The 20,569-nt window shown below is 43.6% G+C and overlaps 1 protein-coding gene across 1 annotated transcript in view; it reads left to right on the forward strand.

Moving 5' to 3' along the window:
- Positions 1-223: 223 nt before the first annotated feature.
- The window catches only part of SHROOM1 (shroom family member 1), a 104,578-nt gene continuing 84,232 nt past the window's right edge, over positions 224-20,569 (forward strand). Inside the window, exons 1-2 of the mRNA XM_088444130.1 lie at positions 224-269; positions 1,148-1,232. The gene's annotated coding sequence lies outside the window, so the exon portion shown is untranslated. The remainder of the gene's footprint in view (positions 270-1,147; positions 1,233-20,569) is intronic.

Here is a 20,569-nt window from a genome sequence, read left to right on the forward strand (position 1 = left end):
CCATTGTATGACAACTGAAATCATGCAGATGTTGCTAAAAACAATAAGTGCACTTTTGTGGCTCACCTATTATAAAAAAGCCTCAATTTTAGGATGGGCCGATACTTATGGGTCAGTGCTCTGCACTTGCCCCCAGGCTATAAGTTTGCCAGCCAGCCACTGGTTTACTTTTACCACTGTACAGTCATGTGACTTAAACCATAGCAGTCACATGACCCCATTCTCCACACAGGGATCAGCAACAGGCATTTATCACATTCTGTGTAAAGGTCAGCAGCGACTGTCCAGCTCTCTAGCGGTTTCTGAGATCCAGCTTATAAATTCCAAAGTGCAATAACCTCTTACATAATCAATGATTAGAGATTGTGCTTTTATTTTAATTAGTTGAAGAAGAAAACTGGTTATTTTGTGTTTTACAGCAGCACACGGCTATGGTGCACATTCAGATTCTAGATGGCTGATTTACTAAGGTTACCACTTTCCACCTGATTGTTATTTAATGGAAACCAGTGAATTATTTTTAATATATTGCATTTTGTTTGAAAAGAGATCAGAGAATAATTGTCACAGATATGTAGTATAACACCCCTCATTCATAGCTATTAACAGTTCTATAGCAGCAGCATATTCCTTGTGCTTGACAGAAATATTTAATTGTGTCACTTTATGTGATCTTAACAAAATAAATATAGAAGCAACAAAAAGTCTGTGAACTAACAAAATGCCCTGGCTGTTAGTACATCTTCATTAACTCATTTGTAGCCAGATCGGTTTTATCTCCCTTCTACAATCTGCTCTCTCTCTCTCTGACAGCAAAGACATTGACCATTTGTTTGCTGAACACATTCAGTTTCCCAGGACCCAGACCTAACAGAAGCCTTTCCCCTTCATTATTTGGCACAGGTTATGTTGTTTCCACAGTGACATCAGAGTTTCAGGTTCATGCTCTGAGACCCTCCCCTGGCCTGTGATTGGGCGAGAAACCTAACCCCTGCCAGTTACCTTTATGGCCAGAAAGTAGTGTGTAGAAGATAGGAGGACCTGAGGGCTGGGGCTGCAAGTGTTTCCTTTGGACTTAAACCAGATGAAATAGTTCCTTTTCGCAGGCAGCGTATATTTCTGTAAATGCAGCCTCTTCTCCCCACAGTGAAGGCCTGATTTGGTTTCCATGGGATTCTGATGTGATCCAGAGGGACATTGCTGAGCCACAATAGATGAGATCAGAAAACCAGGTAAGCTGGGAGCTGTTGCTAAGATCTTTTATTAACAACAGCAAAATATTCCAAGTGCATTTGTACACAAGTGGTTGACATTTTGCACTGGAGATAATGCTTGTGAGCATGTTTAGTAGGAATGAGGTATCTGAAGTATATTGTTAGCATGAAATGATACTGTACAGCATGTTATGTGTACCTGTGCTTCCACTTACAGGGTTTCTAGCGTTAATCTCTGTGTGCTTTGTCTTGGTCAGGGTTAATTACTTATGTTATGTTAAAGACTTTCTGTTGCGCATTTAAAAACTGCATTAAATTAAAATGGATCTTTGTAATAGGTTGTTACTCGCCTCTCATGCTGTTGTGAGGGCGATGGTGGTTTTAGTGTCCCTTTCTACTATTAAATGTACTATTTATTAATTTGACACGAAATGTAAACTGACAGCTTTGCATACCAGTTATGTTAATATATGTAGTTGACAATATCATGTTAATGATAATAGACTGAGGGTTAGGTAATGCAAGACATTTTGTAGTGTAACATATGGTAAGCAAACAATGGCTCAGACTGCTTCTATTTGTATAGTCCCAATACAGGGTAACTGCTTCTGATGGAATTATTAGCAGGTGCACAGCTGGTCACACACATACCGACTATACTCACGTTCCGACGATGTGTCCGATTTCCCTTGAAACTCTCCCGGCAGCTCTGCACACGATATGCTGTCCAAACTTCGTCCAATCTTCATCCCGATCTCCTGCAGCCAGACTTTTTCACAGTGCATTGAGTCTAGATCGTCAGATCTGCCCTACAACACGGCAGATCTGGAGATGCGTTGTGCGACCTGCGGGGGCGCGCATCGCATCGTGATTGTGAGTGGGGACTCACGATTTGGTAATTTTTTTTTACCCGGTCTGTAGTTCCGATGTGTCGGAATCGGCCAGATCGGGGGAAAAAATCGCTATGTGTGTGGCCAGCAGAGAATATGCCTAGCGCATAACCTAACATTTTAGCGCCGGGACAGAAGGGAAATCTGATACCCCTGTAACAATATTAGGCCAAAATATTTGGTACCCTGCATCTTGCTTCAGTTTTGTGCCCTGGACAGTTGCCTTTCTCACACAGCCCTAGTTATGGGCCTTGGGCACAAGCTCACAATATAAAGACAGTGGAGTGTAGGCTCATTTGCTTATACACATGCATCATCGTGTTTTTCATGGATCCAGTCTTTAGGCTGATCAGGCTGCAGTCTAGGGCCCAACCCTTTACCCAATTGGAGCATAACAGCTGAGCACCTTAGATGCACATGGCTCCCTGCACCTTTGCATATCTCAAAAAAGCGACACAGTCAGTGCGCGGATGAGCTAGGAGTAGCCATTAACACTACATAGAATGTCATAGAGCCCATGTGAGTGGGTGTAGCTTTAAGGCTTGCAAGTTGTAATACTTCAGGTACTGAATTGGTTTTGTAAAGAATATATTAACTGCTTACCGAGATTTAGTCAGGATCCCGACGGTTAGGAAGCCGACTGTCAGAATACCAACTGCGGCATCCTGATGGTCACAATCCTGACAGATTCTGATGGTGAGTATTAGGGTTGGGTTTAAAGTTAGGCACTAGGGGGAGGGTTATGGTTAGTCTGCGGTAGGGGGCGGTTAGGGATAGGCTGCGGTAGAGGCGGATTAGGGTTGGTATTAGAATACTTAACAAAATCTGTCAGGATGCTCCTGTCTGTAGTCTAACCGTTGGCATTGTAACTGTCGGGGTCCCGTACCAAACTCCTGCTTCCTACGTTGCAAAGTTGCTGGATTACACCTGTGTATGTGCATTTACATACAACTTGGTCTCGCCCTTTGTCAGTAAAACATAAATATGGCACAAGACTGAAGTGGTTTTGGGTCATAGGCCGCCATTGTTTCCAGGTCAGAAATTCCTTGTAAATTACCAGTTAAAATGTGCACCTAAAGCGCTGTGGTAAATGCATAACATGGAAGTTAGATAAATTAAGTGCAAGAAGAAAAAAAAAAAAAAAAAAAAAGTTGAAAAGATAATTTTACCCAATTTCAAGAGAAATTTTGTCCTGGTCAGAATGAAATGTCTCACAATTGAGAGAAAAATAACAAAGCGGAATCTCGGCCACCAAATAAAAACAAATCTACAGTTACTTTTCTACACTGTGACCCATTCATTACAGGAGGAAATATAACGGGACATAAATCACCTATAGTCCAATCGTTTTGCGTAGGCAGAATGGTGGCCAGTAACATGAATAGAGATACTGGGAAGAAAAATATGTATAGTATACACTATAATCCTTTCATATTACCAATTTATATCTACCTGTATTTATGTTTTATGATGAAATATCTGACATTTTATTTGCCCGTGGCTTTTAGCTGTATATAATGCCAAATAATTGTTTTATGCTGTATGTAACATTTGCAGAACATAGTTTTCTATAATGCACCTGCAATGCCAATATTTAATAAAGACCTGACAATTTATTACATCTAAAAGGCTGGTACTCTGTGTTCTCTCTGTATTGTATTTTGGTCCCCGGTATACCTTCTGTATTGCATAACGGTCACCAGGATGCTCTCTATACTTTATAGCAGTCACTAGGGTGGTCTCTGTATTGTTTGCCAGTATCTGCATTACTCTTTGTATTGTGTGGTGGTCTCTGCATTGCTCTCTGTATTGTATGGTGGTCTCTGCATTTCTCTCCATAGTGTATGGAGGTCTCGGTTTTGTATACTGGTCCCTAAAATGATGTTATTGTGGCTCCGAATGTAAGCATTGGTTATTTGGGTGTGGGTTAGAAGTGTATAAACCTAGGGCAAAAAGAACAAATCAAGTCCTGAACAGAGCTACCCAATGGAATCATCTGGGTATGTAGTCATTATGTCGTCATTGAGGATGACACCATGTTCAAAATGTCGACATTCATGTAATGTTGGTGCTGTGAATGTCGACAAAATATTTTACGGTTAATTTAGGATTGAGGTGGGAGTTAGGTTTAGCTGAAAATACCATGGTTGTATGTGAATATTAAAAAACTGAACATGTCCACATTATGTTGTCGACATAATAAACCACACCCCTTAAGCACTGAATGTACCAATACTAATCATATTGTGCATAGGTTGACTCAGCAGCACATCATTTGTAGACAAATATTTAAAACAATTAAAATGATAATGGTGTGCGGGATATAGTGCCTGACTTTTTCATTTTCCAACAGTTCATTTTCTAATTATGTTCTTTAGGTGTATTTAGCAAGAAAATCCTCTGTCATGGTGACACTGCGAGTACGACTGTATGCATCTGCAATTTATCATGTTGGAGCTCCTCAGCGAGGATTTTCTTTTAGCCCAATGGTACCGGCGAAGTGTTAAATTGATATGTGTGGGCACCTTAATGTGTATGTGCCTAGTGATTTCACCCGGAAGGGATCCAATGAAGCCTGGATATAGCTGATGTCATCCTGAGATTGTTAAATTGATTTGAGCCACAGGTTCCATAGAGGTCTATGGGGACTGAGAGAAGCTGTGGAAAAACAGGTACTGCAAGAGAAATCCGTGAATTACCTCTTAGTAAATTGTGAGAAGCTGAGATAACATCTGATAAAGGACTTTTCTGAGCTTCATAAACAGACCCAATGAGTGCAAAATCAGTAACGTTCTTAGCAGGGGCGTATTAAGAGAAGAAGGGGCCCGTGTACAGTCTCCGTCTGGGGACCCTCCCTCTCTCCACGGCGGCCCACAGCGCTCTGGGCACTAGTAGACTCTAGCGCTGTGCCAGACTCTACCGTGGGCAGCCATTATCACGGTGATTTCCCTACTGCGTATGCGCAAAGCGCATGGAAAATGTCCGCCACTCCATTTTGCCTGTGATTTTTACAGCACTGCTACAGCCAACACGGACTCCAGAGAGGTACGTATTGAAGAAATGGGTGCAGGGTGTGCGGTGTAGGCCCCCTTGGACCCAGGGGCCGTGTGCACTGCACACCCTGCACCTATTATAGATATGCTCCTGGTTCTTAGATATGTTATGAGAAATCAGACTGCATTCTTTAACTAGTCTGTCACATAAATAACTGTGTCAGAAGGCACCAGGTGCAGTTTTCTTTTCTCAGTCAGAATAAATGTTCTGTAAAACATGGTAAGACTTTATTCTGAATAGGGAATTTATTCCTTTATTCCTCTGCATAATCCTATTTATTAATATAAATTAGAGCAGAGGTTCCCAAACTCTGCCATTACAGTCCAGGTTTTAAGGATATCCATACTGGAGTCCAGATGGTTAAATCAAAAAGACTGAGGTACTAATTAAGTCACCTGTTCTGAAACATGGATATCCTTAAAACGTGGATGGTAATCAGTGGCGGGCTGGGCCGGGGGGCAGGGTGCCATGTGCCCCCCGGGCCGCAGCGTCATGCGGGCCAGTGCAGTCTGTGTCACTGTGTCACAGACTGCACCGCGTGTGTAGCGCTGACCAGACGGAGTTCGGTCAGCGCTACACTGACAAACACACAGCCGCCGGTGCCGGCAGCTGTGTGTTTGTTGTAAGCAGCAGCCAATGAGAGTCTGTCAGACTCTCATTAGCTGCTGCTGCTGCGCCCACTGCGGGAGCTGCTCCATCTTCCGGCTCCCGCAGTGGGCAATGGGAGAGACGTCATGATGTCATATGACGTCTCTCCCATAATGCAGAGCAGCCCGGCCCGGGAGGATAGACGGAGGAGCAGATGGCGGCGGAAGCAGGGATTCAGGTGTTTTTTTTTATTTCGTTTTTTATATTATGTGTGTCTACTGGGGGGGGGTCTGGCACTACTGGGGGCACTACAAAGGGGGGACCACTACTACTGGGGGCATTACAAGGGGGGTGGGGACTACTACTACTGGGGGCACTACAAGGGGGAGGGGACTACTACTACTGGGGGCACTATAAGGGGACTACTACTACTACTACTACTGGGGGCACTACAAGGGGGGTGGGGGACTACTACTGGGGGCACTACAAGGGGGGGACTACTACTAATGGGGGCACTACAAAGGGGAGGGGACTACTACTACTGGGGACTACTACTACTGGGGGCACTATAAGGGGACTACTACTACTACTGGGGGCACTACAAGGGGGGTGGGGGACTACTCCTGGGGGCACTACAAGGGGGGGACTACTACTAATGGGGGCACTACAAAGGGGGGGACTACTACTGGGGGCACTGCAAAGGGGGGGGACTACTACTACTACTGGGGGCACTACAAAGGGGGGGGGGACTACTACTACTGGGGGCACTACAAGGGGGGGACTACTACTGGGGGCACTACTGGAGGCCTGCATAAGGGTGTTCTCTCCTGTGGCACACGGGGGCACTGCATATGGGCACTACGACAAGGGGCTGCCCTAATCTTTATTTTTACCTTACATTAATCCCATATGGACCCGCCTCCTCCCTGGAACACTTGAGGGAGGGGGGGGGCGCCGTAGCACGCATATTCTTCGGACACCCTGGCTACACACTACTCCTCTGCCAGGGCCGCCTGCATGCATTTGCCCCCAAGGCTAAAAGTTGCCAGCCAGCCCCTGATGGTAATGGCAGGGTTTGGGAACCTCTGAGTTAGAGGACTATCACACTATATTTCTTTTGATATAATTGCTCCTCAGTGACATTATTGGATTAGTTTCATATTTCATTATCAATTCTGTTACGCTATCTGGATGGACCCTGGCTATTTTACCCTATGCCTAATGAAGAAGAGTGGCCTAACCCAGGTGAGTACCAGATACTCTTCCGCAGCAACCAATGTCAATTAAAAAAAAAAAAAAAAACAATTAGCCCACAAGGACTAACTGAATAAGGGATCTGTTTATCAAGCAGTAATAACCCCTACCTGCTTCACCAGATTTATCAAGATCATTTACAGATTAGCTGCATTAGTTCATTAGAATTAAAATCAACTGCCTCAGTCCCACTGCAGCTGAACCCAGATAAAAATCCTACCATAATAGTTTGGTCAGTGGGTGGGGGCTTCGAGACGGGTGGCGTGTACTAATTACCATGTTCGTGCCTGTTGGATGGGCTTGACGGTGGCCTGGGCCAGATACTGATGTTGATAAATGTCCCCTTTGCATCGTGTGGCGCCTAGCATAACGTTTTAGGGGATATGACCACTCCTCCTGGATTTTCCACCCCCCTTCCCCACAGTCCCCAGCCCTATACATGTTTCAACGGCGTTGACACTGGGAGAATTGTTATTTGTGTGATGCTTAATGCTATTTGAGTAACTTCTATTAATATTAGTAATTGCTGCGAGTATGTGGAATAAATGGTTTCTGTAAACTAATATAATTCTCCTTGGTACATATTGCTTTGCTGAATCATAAAAGGTTCTAACTTCCAGTCTGAGCGTGTGAGTTCGCTCATTTTTTTTCTTTTCAGAAATCGCTTTCTACCTCCAGGCAAATAGTAATGAAAGTTATGTTATTAGGAATTAGTTTCTTCCTGACCTAACAGGCCATGCCGGATCTTCCACAGTGCCAGTCAGCATGCTTTCATTTGTCATCATCAGCATAAACTTTCTCTCATCTTCACTTCTGCATTCCAGACATTGTATTTAGCACCTTGGTTCATGAATTGCAGTATGTTGTAAATGATCATGTCTGCAATAAGTATAATATTTACTAATACCTGCTTACCCCCGAAGTGGCCAGGAGCCCCCCGAAAAATCATGTGCAGCTCTACACGGAGGCGCGACCTTCAAACGTGGAACTTTTGCGCGGAATCATTATGTAATGCTGACAGACGGAATCCAGGTGGTCAGAATCTCAACACCTGGATCCCGACAGGGTTAACATACAGACACTTGATGGTCGGTATGCTAATCCTCCCCCTCTCCCTACCCTAACCCTCCCCCTCTCCCTATCCTAACCCTCCCTCCCTGGTGCCTGAACCTAATCCTCCCCCTCTCCCTACCCTAACCCTCCCTCCCTGGTGCTTGAACCTAACCTCCTCCCTTGTGCCTAAACCTAACCCTCCCCCTCTCCCTATCCTAACCCTCCCTCCCTTGTGCCTGAACCTAACCCTCCCCCTCTCCCTACCCTAACCCTCCCTCCCTGGTGCCTGAACCTAACCTCCTCCCTTGTGCCTAAACCTAAAATCCCTGGTGCCTGAACCTAACCTCCTCCCTTGTGCCTAAACCTAACCCTCCCCCTACCCTAATCCTCCCCCTCTCCCTACCCTAACCCTCCCTCCCTGGTGCCTGAACCTAACCCTCCCCCTCTCCCTACCCTAACCCTCCCTCCCTGGTGCCTGAACCTAACCCTCCCCCTCTCCCTCCCCTCCCCCTCCCCCTCTCCCTACCCTAACCCTCCCTCCCTGGTGCCTGAACCTAACCTCTTCCCTGCCTAGTGCCTAAACCTAACCTCCATTTCCCCGCACCATAAACCTAACCCTCCCCTTAGTACCTAACCCTGCCCCCCACCCCGCTACTTGCGGTCGGAATGCTGGCCCCGGGATTCTGACCAGCGTCTGTATTCTGGCGCCGGTAAGGTAAGCGTTGGCATCCATTCCGCCGGGATGCTGAATGCATACTCTTCTGCGCATATGGGGCTGCACTGTTGTGTCTTCCTTTTCAGTTTGTCCTCTTACAGATGTGCCCATGAGTATATCCCTGTCTGTGAGCACCATCGTACCCCAATTAATTAGAATCTGAATCATCTTTATTGGCCAAGTATATAGCTGTACACAAGGAATTTAACTCCGGTTCACTGCAAGCCAAGTACTTGCATAAAAAACCCCCAAATCAAATACATACATTCACAATGCACAACCACAGGACGTATATAATACATAAAAACATAGCACTGTACCACCACTGTAGCATATGTTAATAGGTCCCGCTGCCACCACTATGCATATGCTATGTAAAGTGTATGTGAACTAGGCGCACCAGAACAGCCAGCACAACCCTTAAACGCTTCTACATGCAAGTGGGCTATTTCTTCATCCTGTACCTGCTGCATTGCTGTTAACCTGTTGATGACTGGAAAATAAACCAATTCCCTGGTTAAGTAATTTGCCGTGTGGACTAACCTCCATTTGCACACCGCTGCAACCTACTGCCGTAGTGTCTGCTATTACACAACACATGGATACAGTTGAAATAAGACCCAGAAATAGGCTGAATAATATATGTAATAAACATTCTCAGTCTGTCTTTATATTTCTGCCGCTTGGTCCTGTGCAAATGAAACCTCGGTTTGATAGCGTCCTCAGATTTCATACCCGCCCTGGTTGGCATTCCTGCTCAGGAGACCGAGCTCCAGCATTCTGGTGCACTGGCTTAGAATTCCAGTCTCTGTATAATGTGCCGCCTTGTGCTCACAATTCAGCATTAATATCCTACAAGCATGTCTCGCATCGCTTAAAGATTTATGTCAAAGCATCTCTTATCATGTGACAGTGATGTGGAATATTACGATTACATAGGATATCTGTAAAATATAAAGTAACTCTTGGATGTCTGCAGTATGTTTCCAGCTTTAGGGGCCTATTCATTATCACTAATGGGCCTGTTACAAATTCTGAAACGCTAGTTTCCGTATGTGTTAAGTAACGGGTTCATTCATTATTAGGGGCCCGATAGGGCCACCTAATATTCAGCAAACTCAGAAAACTGATTAGGCCCATTAGGGGTTTACTTATGAAGCAGAGAAGAGCCCCGTCTCTGGCTAGAGTAATGCAAAAAATATTAATTCTAATATTTCAGGACTTATGGAAAAATAAACCTAAATGTATAAACTTATAAAACATCAACAGCTGGCAAACTTCAATAAGTTATATACCAATATATCCAACCTTTTCCTTCTGTTTGTTATTTATATTTACGATGCTGTATGAAGTTATGTTGGGACAGGTTATATACACCATAATGTGCATTAGCTCCAACACTTCCCCATCTGTCACATAGATATCTATCTCCATCTCAGGTAAGCTGGTACAAGTACATATGTTTCATCTGGTGGTTGCCACTGAATTCTTAAAATGAATGTTTTGGGGCAACATTTAATATTTTGTGTTTTCATTGCTTTTGTTAGCATTACAATTGTAACTGTAACATAGGGAAATCTGCTAGCTTTATGGTACATTACTGTACAGAATGATAAGTCATGCTCTCCATCTAGTGCTCACAAAGCATGGCTGTATGGCTGTAGAATCAGAAAACGCGTTGGGTCCTATAGAGAAGATATGTTTCTGGGGAGTCTACCTTAGGATGAGCTTGTTTCCTACTTTTTTTTTTGTAAGTAAATGAGCCAGTGCTGATTGAAGTGAACAGATATTAACAGTGCAGAGAGAAATAAAGATTGTGCTGGAATTTGTTGAAAGAGAATGGTGGAAAGATTGTAGCAGCGAAGGGGATGATGACGACTGTAAACATGGCAGACATATGAGAAGTAAATGCTCTAACTTTGCACAAGTCCGGATTCACTATGTTTGTGTATATATACTGTAATACACACACACACACAGCGCCAAATTCAATTCAGTGCGATGATGCATAGCCGCGGGTGGGAGCTCCCGCAGCTATTCAATACACCGCGCTGTTTGGGTGGCTAAAGGATTTCATCTCACGAGGAGAAATCCAACAAAAGCACGGGGCGCGCAGCTGTTTGCTGGCTTAGCGGGGCGCTAACAGCCACGCGCCCGGCACTTTAGTAAGAGAATGGCATGCTCTGACGTAACCAATTCCCAACCTCATAAACAGCACGTTGTATTTGAATAGCTGCCGGAGCTCCCTCCCGCGGCTCTTCATCATCGCACTGAATTGAATTCAGCCCAAAGAGTTTTGCAAGTCAGGCTATTGCTCTAATAGGATGGAGTATTGATACTTGTGTGTGGTTCTTTCAGGTGTCCAGGTTTCCTCCCACAATCTAAAAATATGCTGGTAGTTTAATTGGTTACCGACAATAATTAAATCCAGTGTGTATGTATGTGGTCGGGAATATACTGTAGATTGTAAGCTCCATAGGAGCAGGACACAGAATATGAATGTGTGTGTGCTATATAAATAAATATATATATATTATTATTATGTACTATATATATATATATATATATATATATAATAAATTAATTAAAAACATCCCTTCTGGAACATGTCAGTGGGTGATGAGGAATAGCTCTATTTATTACAGCTTTGATGATCTTGTAATGCTGTCTATAAATGAGCTAAGTTTTATGAATAGGAGGAGATGCTGTGTGACTGAAGCAGCACATTAAGAGCATGTGATAGGGAGTTGGTTTATGTAGTAACAAGTAGATGAGTCCATACTGCTAAGGGTGCAGCTCTGTTTCACGTCATATCAAGCATATATATAAAACTATAAACGTTGTAGTGTACTCTCTCCATTGTAGTTCTATTCCTATTGATATACTGTGTGTGTGTGTGTGTGTGTGTGTGTGTGTGTGTGTATATATGTGTGTATATATATATATATATATATATATATATATATATATATATATATATATATATATATATTTTATAAAATTTGGCTAAGGGAAAAATTGCATTCTGTGTGATATCGGTAGTGCTGCTTGGTAAATAGATTGCTGGAGGTAGTTGGTGAAGGCTATTGCTGTCCATACCCGTAGGGAGACTTCTTTATAAAGGGAGAAGCCCTATCATCAGCGAAAACACCAGCTTATGCCAAATTTAAGCTGATCTTTGTATCCTAAATATACCCCTAACTAACTTGGCCGCACAGTTGTGTGGTAAAACACTACAATATCTGGAATTTTAGTGCTCCGCTACATGGGAACCTGTTAGTGAATATGACCACTTGCGCAAGCTGATAGCTGCTGTCTTTAGGGAAGAGGTAGAAACATGCCCTATGATGGCATACCTCCCACCTGTCCAGATTTAGGCAGGACAGTCCCACTTTCCAGGCACTGTCCTGCCAAACCCACCAGCTGGGAAGCTTGTGAGGGAGCATGCTCGCACCTCTGTGAATGGATGCCACGCATGTGGCATTTAACAGTTCCAAGAGAGTCTTTGGACTTCTCAGGAATTGATGGGCATGCCTCCAGCATGACACAAAAATGGGGTGCTCAATGGAGGCTTGTCCTGTGATCTCCCGATCCCTACTACAACTATCTAAAGTATGAAATTATCCTATAGTTATTGGTCAAATTTATTGGGTCCATACAATCAGATATTAGTCCAGCTGACTACTGCATACCATGTGTTTTACTGCTTCAATTTGATTACATTTGCTTATATAGGAAATAAAGATCAATTTGGGCAACATTTGTAGCAAACCATGTGCATTCCTATACTTGCCAGAATGTCCATATTGTCCTAACCTAGACTCTCAAGAGAGTATGACAATCTCCCTGATGTCCGCTCAGATGGAGAATTGGTGGATGGGACTTATGATTGTACTGTGGTGGATAGGGTGTTATGAGATATATGGCTCCAATTTGGAAATGGAGAAAATATGTCCAGTGAAGCCATATGTTTTTCATTGTGGTAGGGCTGATTGAAGTTTCTACCTATCTACCAAGAGATTTACACAGATGATTAATTAGGTATGGGAAAAAAGTGTTTGGAGACAGATATGCATTATGCTAGAAGGTGATAGAAAACCAGCTCAATCGCCAAGTCTGAAGGTGCATATCCACTACACGAGAGTGGAACGACTGCACGAAAACAACATCGTAATCGTGCAATTGTTCTCCATCCTGTGCAGTGGATAATGTGCCTACACTGAACGATATGTCGTTCAGTGCAGGTACCCTCCCTCATCCCCGAGCATGCCCAACCTGTCATTATCGGCAGCATGTACAGGCGATGATTGATGTCGAAAACGACAAGCGGGAGATGTTCAATGGCTCATTTTCGCCTAGTGGATACGCACCTTTAAGCTGGCCATACACCTTAAAATTATCTGTCCAACCATCCAATTAGATGGTTGGTTGGAACGAAAACTGATAATGTATGGGAGCACATGACATTCAACCATTTGATCCAAGAAGCCATGAAACGACAAAAACAGCCATTCAGACAATTTTTTTTTAAAATCAAGCGGCTTTAACCATTTTTTTCTGAAGGACTTTATCTGTCCATATTCCAGTGTATGGGAGCAAATGATTGATTGTCAATTGCTCCCATACATTATCAGATTTTCGTTCCAACCAGTCATCTAGTTGCATGGTTGGACAGATACTCTTATGGCCAGCTGCATGTTTGGGTTTACTTTAAGGGTGCCCACACACATACCGACATACTTACGATCCGACAATGTGTCCGATTTCCCTTGAAATTCTCCCCGGCAGCTTAGCACACGATATGCTGTCCAATCTTCATCCGATCTCCTGCAGCCAGACTTTTTTATAGTGCATTGTGTCCTAGATTGTCAGATCTGCCATACTGCTTTATTTAAAAAATCTGCCATACTGCACGGCAGATCTGACAATGCGATGTGCGACCTGCGGGGGCGCGCATCGCATCGTGATCGTGAGTGAGGACTCGCGATTTGGGCATTTTTTACCCGATCAGTCGTTCCAATGTGTCGGAATCGGCCAGATCAGGAAAAAAATCGCTGTGTGTGGTCACCCTTAGCGTTACTAGCAATGCTTACATCATTTACAAATACAGCAGTTGTCAGTTTTGAATGGCTCTTTGTGGTTCTTGTTAAAACTGTAACAGCTACATAGAGGCAAAGAAGCTACACCCTGGCTGTACAATAAGCTAATAACCAATCTTTCAAACAGTTTTAAAAATATGTATTGTATTTAAGCATTTTCTCCTCTTTGGTAAGGAAACAACTGCTGTTCTATTTTTGTTTTGAGAGTGACTATAATGACCATTTCATCATCAGCTGTTGTGGCATGGCATGCTTTCTTGCCTTCATGTGCCATGTAAGGAAACAGATGCAGGGTGTGCGCCTGGTTTTCTGTTTCATATGTAGCACTAGCAAGTAAGCTGATCGCTATGCAGTGCATCTTATTGTCACCCAGCTGCTGGGGACTCTGAGCTTCCCTGGCTAAGCAAATTAATCCTACATTATTCAGAATGTATTAATATGTTGGGATGTAAGGAGAGAAAAAAAACCTAATAAGAATATTAGCTTTATTTCAGGGGTAGGCAGCGTGTGGCACTCCAGCTGCTGTGGAACTACACATCTCAGCATGCCCTGCCACAGTTTTGCTGTTAAGGTGCCTACACACTTGGCGATGTGCTCACGATCCGACATCGTGTACGATTTCCCTTGAACTTCTCCCCAGTAGCTCCCCGGCAGTCCTGCACACGATTTGGTGTCAAGATGTGTCCAATGTGACAAACGATCTATTGTACATTCTTCTTTTTCCAGTGCATCGTGTCCCAGATTGGCAGATCTGCCCTACAGCACGGCAGATCTGAAGATGCGATGTACGACCTGCGGGGAAGCACATCGGCATAGTGATCGTGAGTGGAGACTCACGATTAGGACATACTTTACACGATTTGTCGTTCCGATGCGTCGGAATCGGGCAGATCGTGTAAAAAATCGCTAAGTGTGTAGGCACCTTTAGGGCTTGCTAAAACTAAGTTGGGGAATGCAGGGCTGTGTAGTTTCTCAGCAGCTGGATTGCCACACCTTGCCTACCCCTGAATTTTATTTTATTAAAGCCACAAAGTGTCTACTTAACTTCACTTAACTAATCCATTTGTCTGTGCAGTTGTTCTCGGTAAACAACTTCTCGTCCTCATTTCACATTATTTAGTACTAGTAGTTTTGAGCCCACCCGATCCTGCCCCGTTTTCCAATCCTTCCTCTATCCTCATCCCTCTGTACATACGTACATACATGATTCTGCTCTCGGCTATGTCTGCATCGCCAGCAGTGGGAGTCGCTGGGGAGTGGGGTTTGCACACATGTCAGAGATGTGACTGGCATTGTCAGTTATTATATAGATAGGAATATATGTTATGAAATGCAGAAATTAATACTTTAAGAGACAGTGGGGACTTATGAAAGTTGGACCCCAGGTATTTCTGTAGCGTTGCCTATAACTCTGAATATCTATATATGAGGGAACTTTCTTGTAGAACAAACTGCTTACAATGAAATAGGACAAAGAAATCTTCACCTTGTATAGTAAAGGTTAAAATTGAAGAACAGGGAGAGCAAGACATGTGAATCACACCTAAACAGTGGCGAAATGGAAAATTAAGGGCCCATTGGGGGAATGCAGTGGTAGGGGCCCATGCTTCAAGGGTGTGGCCATCCACCAGCGGGGTGTGGTCAGTCACCACAGATGCTTGGCTAACCAATGGGCAAAATTTGGTGTAGTTTCTATAGAGGGGAACCAAGCCCCCATGCTGATCAATATTGCTGGTAACTGACAATCTATAATTTGAGGTCTGGAACCTGACACCTAGAGGAGGGGGTGGGTCCAAATGCATTGGGGCTCACCGGGGATTTCCCCTGTGGACCAGTCCAACCCTGTACCTAAAAACATTTACAAAAACTATATTAGTACAAAATAAACCTAGCCACAATCCATCTCAGTCTGCCCAACACACCCACATTCTGGAAAGCGACATATGCTCGGTACACCCCAGTAGAATCACACTTTCGATGGACTGTTTCGATAGACTAAACTCACGTTCAGCAGTCCCGACCACAGTGCCAATACGCACGTACACACCTATACATTCATACCTGCGACCTTCGATCCCGGGCTGCTAAAATACTGAAAGAAAATGATTGTACCAGCGTACACATGCTCACAATTCCAGGCTCTACTCACAGCAGGTGTACCTAAAATTAGCATAATGGGCAGGAACGGGGTGTGATTACGGGACCAAAGCAAGCCGCCTGGAATCTCCTCGCCATTTTCTGAACTAGTGCTGAGGTGTGAATCCATTCGTTTTATTCCCCATCAAGTTTGAGAAAAAGGAAGGCTTGTGTTGCAATGGTGACAACAATGCAAGCTATCAGGAGAAAAAAGAGGAGCAAAAATCGGAGTTGCTGGACCAAGGATTGGCTGCAGAGACGAGACACCTTCTCCCACATACCACTGGTTTAGGAGATACGTGAGAACAACTCTGATGATTTCAGGAATTTGTTACGTATGGATGACCCATCATTCGTGGTGCTGGTCACCACGCTCATAGAACCTATATGAGGAGGCTTATTTCTACTGAGAAGAGACTGGTGATTACAGGGAGGACACTGGCTGATCTGCGTTACAGCACTGCAATATTGTCTCAGGCACTGGGGAGATCATACCTGACACCTGTGAGACCATCATTGAAGTTCTGCATGATCAATACATGACGGTAAATACAAATGAACCACACAGTAGTTGAAAACAATTTTTTTAAAATCAAATTAGCATATAATTAACTGTTATTTAACATAAATAACTGTGTGTGTAATATTAATATATATATATATATATATATATATATATATATATATTTATTTATTTATTTATTATACAGTCAGGTGCATAAATATTGTGACATTGACAGAATTTTCATATTTTGGCCTCTATTCACAACCATAATGGCTTTGAAATGAAACAAACAAGATGTACTTTAACTGCTGACTTTCAGATTTAATTTGAGGGTAATTACATCCAAATCAGGTGAACGGTGTAGGAATTACAACTGTTTCTATATGTGCCTCCCACTTTTTAAGGGGCCAAAAGTAATGGGACAAACTAAACAATCCTAAATCTAACTTTCATTTTTTAATACTTTGTTGCAAATCTTTTGCAGGCAATTACAGCCTGAAGTCTGGAACGCATAGACATCACCAGACGCTGCGTTTCATCCCTGGTGATGCTCTGCCAGGCCTCTACTGCAAATGTCTTCAGTTCCTGCTTGTTCTTGGGGCATTTTCCCTACAGTTTTGTCTTCATCAAGTGAAATGCATGCTCAATTGGACTCAGGTCAGGGGATTGACTTGGCCATTGCATAACATTCCACTTTTTAGCCTTAAAAAACTATTTGTTTGCTTTTGCAGTATGCTTCGGGTCATTGTCCATCTGCACTGTGAAGCGCCGTCCAATGAGTATAGGAGCATATAATATTGCCCGAAACACTTCAGAATTCATTCTGCTGCTTTTGCCAGCAGTCACATAATCAATAAATACAAGGGAACCAGTTCCATTGGCATCCATACATGCCCTCGCCATGACACTACCACCACCATGCTTCACTGATGAGGTAGTATGTTTTGGATCATGAGCAGTTCCTTTCCTTCTCCATACTCTTCTCTTCCTATCACTCTGGTACAAGTTGATCTTTGTCTCATCTGTCCATAGGATGTTGTTCCAGAACTGTAATGGCCTTTTTATATGTTGTTTGGCAAACTCTAATCTGGTCTTCCTGTTTTTGAGGCTCACCAATGGTTTACATCTTGTGGTGAACCCTCTATATTCACTCTTGTGAAGTCTTCTCTTGATTGTTGACTTTGACACATATACACCTACCTCCTGGAGAGTGCTCTTGATTTGGCCAACTGTTGTGAAGGGGTGTTTCTTCACCAGGAAAATTAGTGTTCTGTCATCCACCACAGTTGTTTTCCGTGGTCCTCCGGGTCTTTTGGTGTTGCTGAACTCTCCGGTGCATTCTTTCTTTTTCAGAATGTTCCAAACAGTTGATTTGGCCACACCGAATGTTTTTGCTATCTCTCTGATGGGTTTGTTTTGATTTTTCAGCCTAATGATGGCTTGCTTCACTGATAGTGACAGCTCTTTGGATCTCTTATTGAGAGTCGACAGCAACTGATTCCAAATGCAAGTGTCACACCTAGAATCCACCCCAGACCTTTTACCTGCTTAATTGATAATGAAATAACGAGGGAATAGCCCACACCTGTCCATGAAATAGCTTTTGAGTTGATAGTCCCATTACTTTTGGCCCCTTAAACAGTGAGAGGCACATAGAGAAACCGTTGTAATTCCTACACCGTTCACCTGATTTGGATGTAATTACCCTCAAATAAAATATGAAAGTCTGCAGTTAAAGCACATCTTGTTTGTTTCATTTCAAAGCCATTGTGGTGGTAAATAGAGGCCAAAATATGAAAATTCTGGCAATATCCCAATATTTATGCACCTGACTGTGTGTATATGTGTATATATATGTGTGTGTGTATATGTGTATATATATGTGTGTGTGTGTATATGTATATGTATATATATATATATATATATATATATATAATAAGAATTTATTTGAAATATCTAATACTATATATGCTTATTAACTAAAAGAACATGTAAAAGTATGTGTGAACTCAACTATAAAATGTATAAAAAATAAAGGCTACATAATTTGGGACTGGAAACTACAATGGGGAGAGGGTTGGGACGGAGACGGGGTCTCACCAAAGTGATGGAAGGGGCCGCTTCTCACTGCCACAGTTGGTGGTGGTGGAGCTTATGGTAGCACAGAGGGTGATGTTTGGTGCATTTCATAGTGGCCATACTGGGGATATGCCCTAGGTCAGTGATTCCCAGCCTAGCTCCTCAAGGCACACTAACAGTCCTAGTTTTAGTGATATCCATGATTGTGCACAGATGGTTAAATCAATATAACTGAGGTACTAAAAAACTCAAACTCAAGTATGGCTATCCCTAAAACCTGGACTGTTAGTGTGCCTTGAGGACCGTGGTTGGGAACCCCTGCCCTAGGTAGATAACAAGTGGCGGGGCAATGGAGCAGGGTGGATTGGCCTAAACTAAGTGGGATGGCGCATACGGGGCTTGTTCATCAGCCGGGTATGCTGGGAAAGTGTCCCAAAATTGGCCCTGTAAATCTCATAATTTATAATCCTCTCCACCTCAAACCAGATTGCACGATCCTAGAACCGCAGTTTCTTGGCGTAGGAGCTTACCATATGGTCATGCTCATCCTCGTCCATTGCCATGAGCTTTTTGGCAGACTCTAGGATCTGGTGAGTCATGACCTCTGGTTGACATCCGCTTGCCGTGTAGGTTGCTGGGGGAGGGACTTGCCAACAAAGGGCAGTTACTAAGTAGAAAAGGATTTTTAATTACAGATTGTCTGTCTAGAGTTAGGAGAGTGGTAGTAAATGCCTTTGGTATGCTGAGCAACAAGTTTTGCGTTTTCCATGCTGCCATTAACCTTCGCCTAGACAAAATACATAAAGTGGTAATGGTATGTTGTGTACTGCACAACTATTTGTGTGCACACCACGCACCCTGCCACGGAGGATACAGATTGTATAGAGGAAGCAACAGGCTTCACTCCTTTTATAGGGAAATTTAAATTGTAATGCCAGCACTCCAGCAAAATTTAACAGGGGGGAGTATTTGAGGTATTTTAATGACGTAGGAGTTGTCATGGCAGAATGACATTATCTAATGTAATGTCCTATTGACATGTTGTAATCTTTAAACGTGAAAGTTTCATTATTGTGTTATAGTTCTGGGATGTAGTCAGTTTACCTACGATCGGGATGCCAGCAGTCGAAATCCCGTACCCGGAATTCTGACCTGCGGCCACAACACAGGCGCCATCCCGACATCAGGTGAGATGCCGAAGATGGAATCCTGACAGCCGGCATCCCCATTGTAGGTGTAGCGGCCCGGTTTAGCTGTTAGCCTCGTGTGGGCGGGGGGGGGAGGGTTAGGTTTAGGCACAATGGTGGTTTAGGCTGCGGGGGGTGGGTTAGGGTTAAGGTACCACCAGGGGGGTTAGGGATAGGCACCACCAATGAGTGTTAGGTTTAGGCACTAACCAGGAGGGTTAGCATGCAGGAAGGGAGGGTTAGGGTTAGAGGGTGGAGGAGGGAGGGTTAGGATACTCATCTAACCCCTGTTGGGACTCTGAGCATCCCGACTGCCGGTCTCCCATACCCAACCTGTAGTTATACTTTTTTTGTAATTTTTTTAAATAAACAGTTTAAAATAGGCTTTGCGTTTTATGATTGAATGTGTACTTGCAAAACCACTTGAGGGAATGTCTTCTATTTCTGGTGAAGTCGGGGTAGATGTAGAGACACCCAAGTTGCAGATGGACGGCCTTGGCAGCCCCTGGTCCACCGTGAACCATTAGAGTTCAAAATATTATAGTTTGGGCATGGATGGGTACGAGATGCTGGCGTTCAAAATCCCGACGCCGGCATCCTGACAGGGTTAGTATACAGACACCTGTTGGTCTGTATTTTAATGCTCCCCCTTTCCCTACCCTAACCCTTTCTTCTTGGTGGCTAAACCTAACCTCTCCTCCCCGCACTCTAAACCTAACCTCCCCCTCCCCGCACCCTAAACCTAACCCTCCCACTAGTGCCTAACTCTAACCCCACTACTTATCTTCGAATTCT

The sequence above is a fragment of the Taudactylus pleione genome, unplaced genomic scaffold, assembly GCF_031769625.1.
Source record: "Taudactylus pleione unplaced genomic scaffold, aTauple2 ptg000349l, whole genome shotgun sequence".
Lineage (NCBI taxonomy): Eukaryota > Metazoa > Chordata > Amphibia > Anura > Myobatrachidae > Taudactylus > Taudactylus pleione.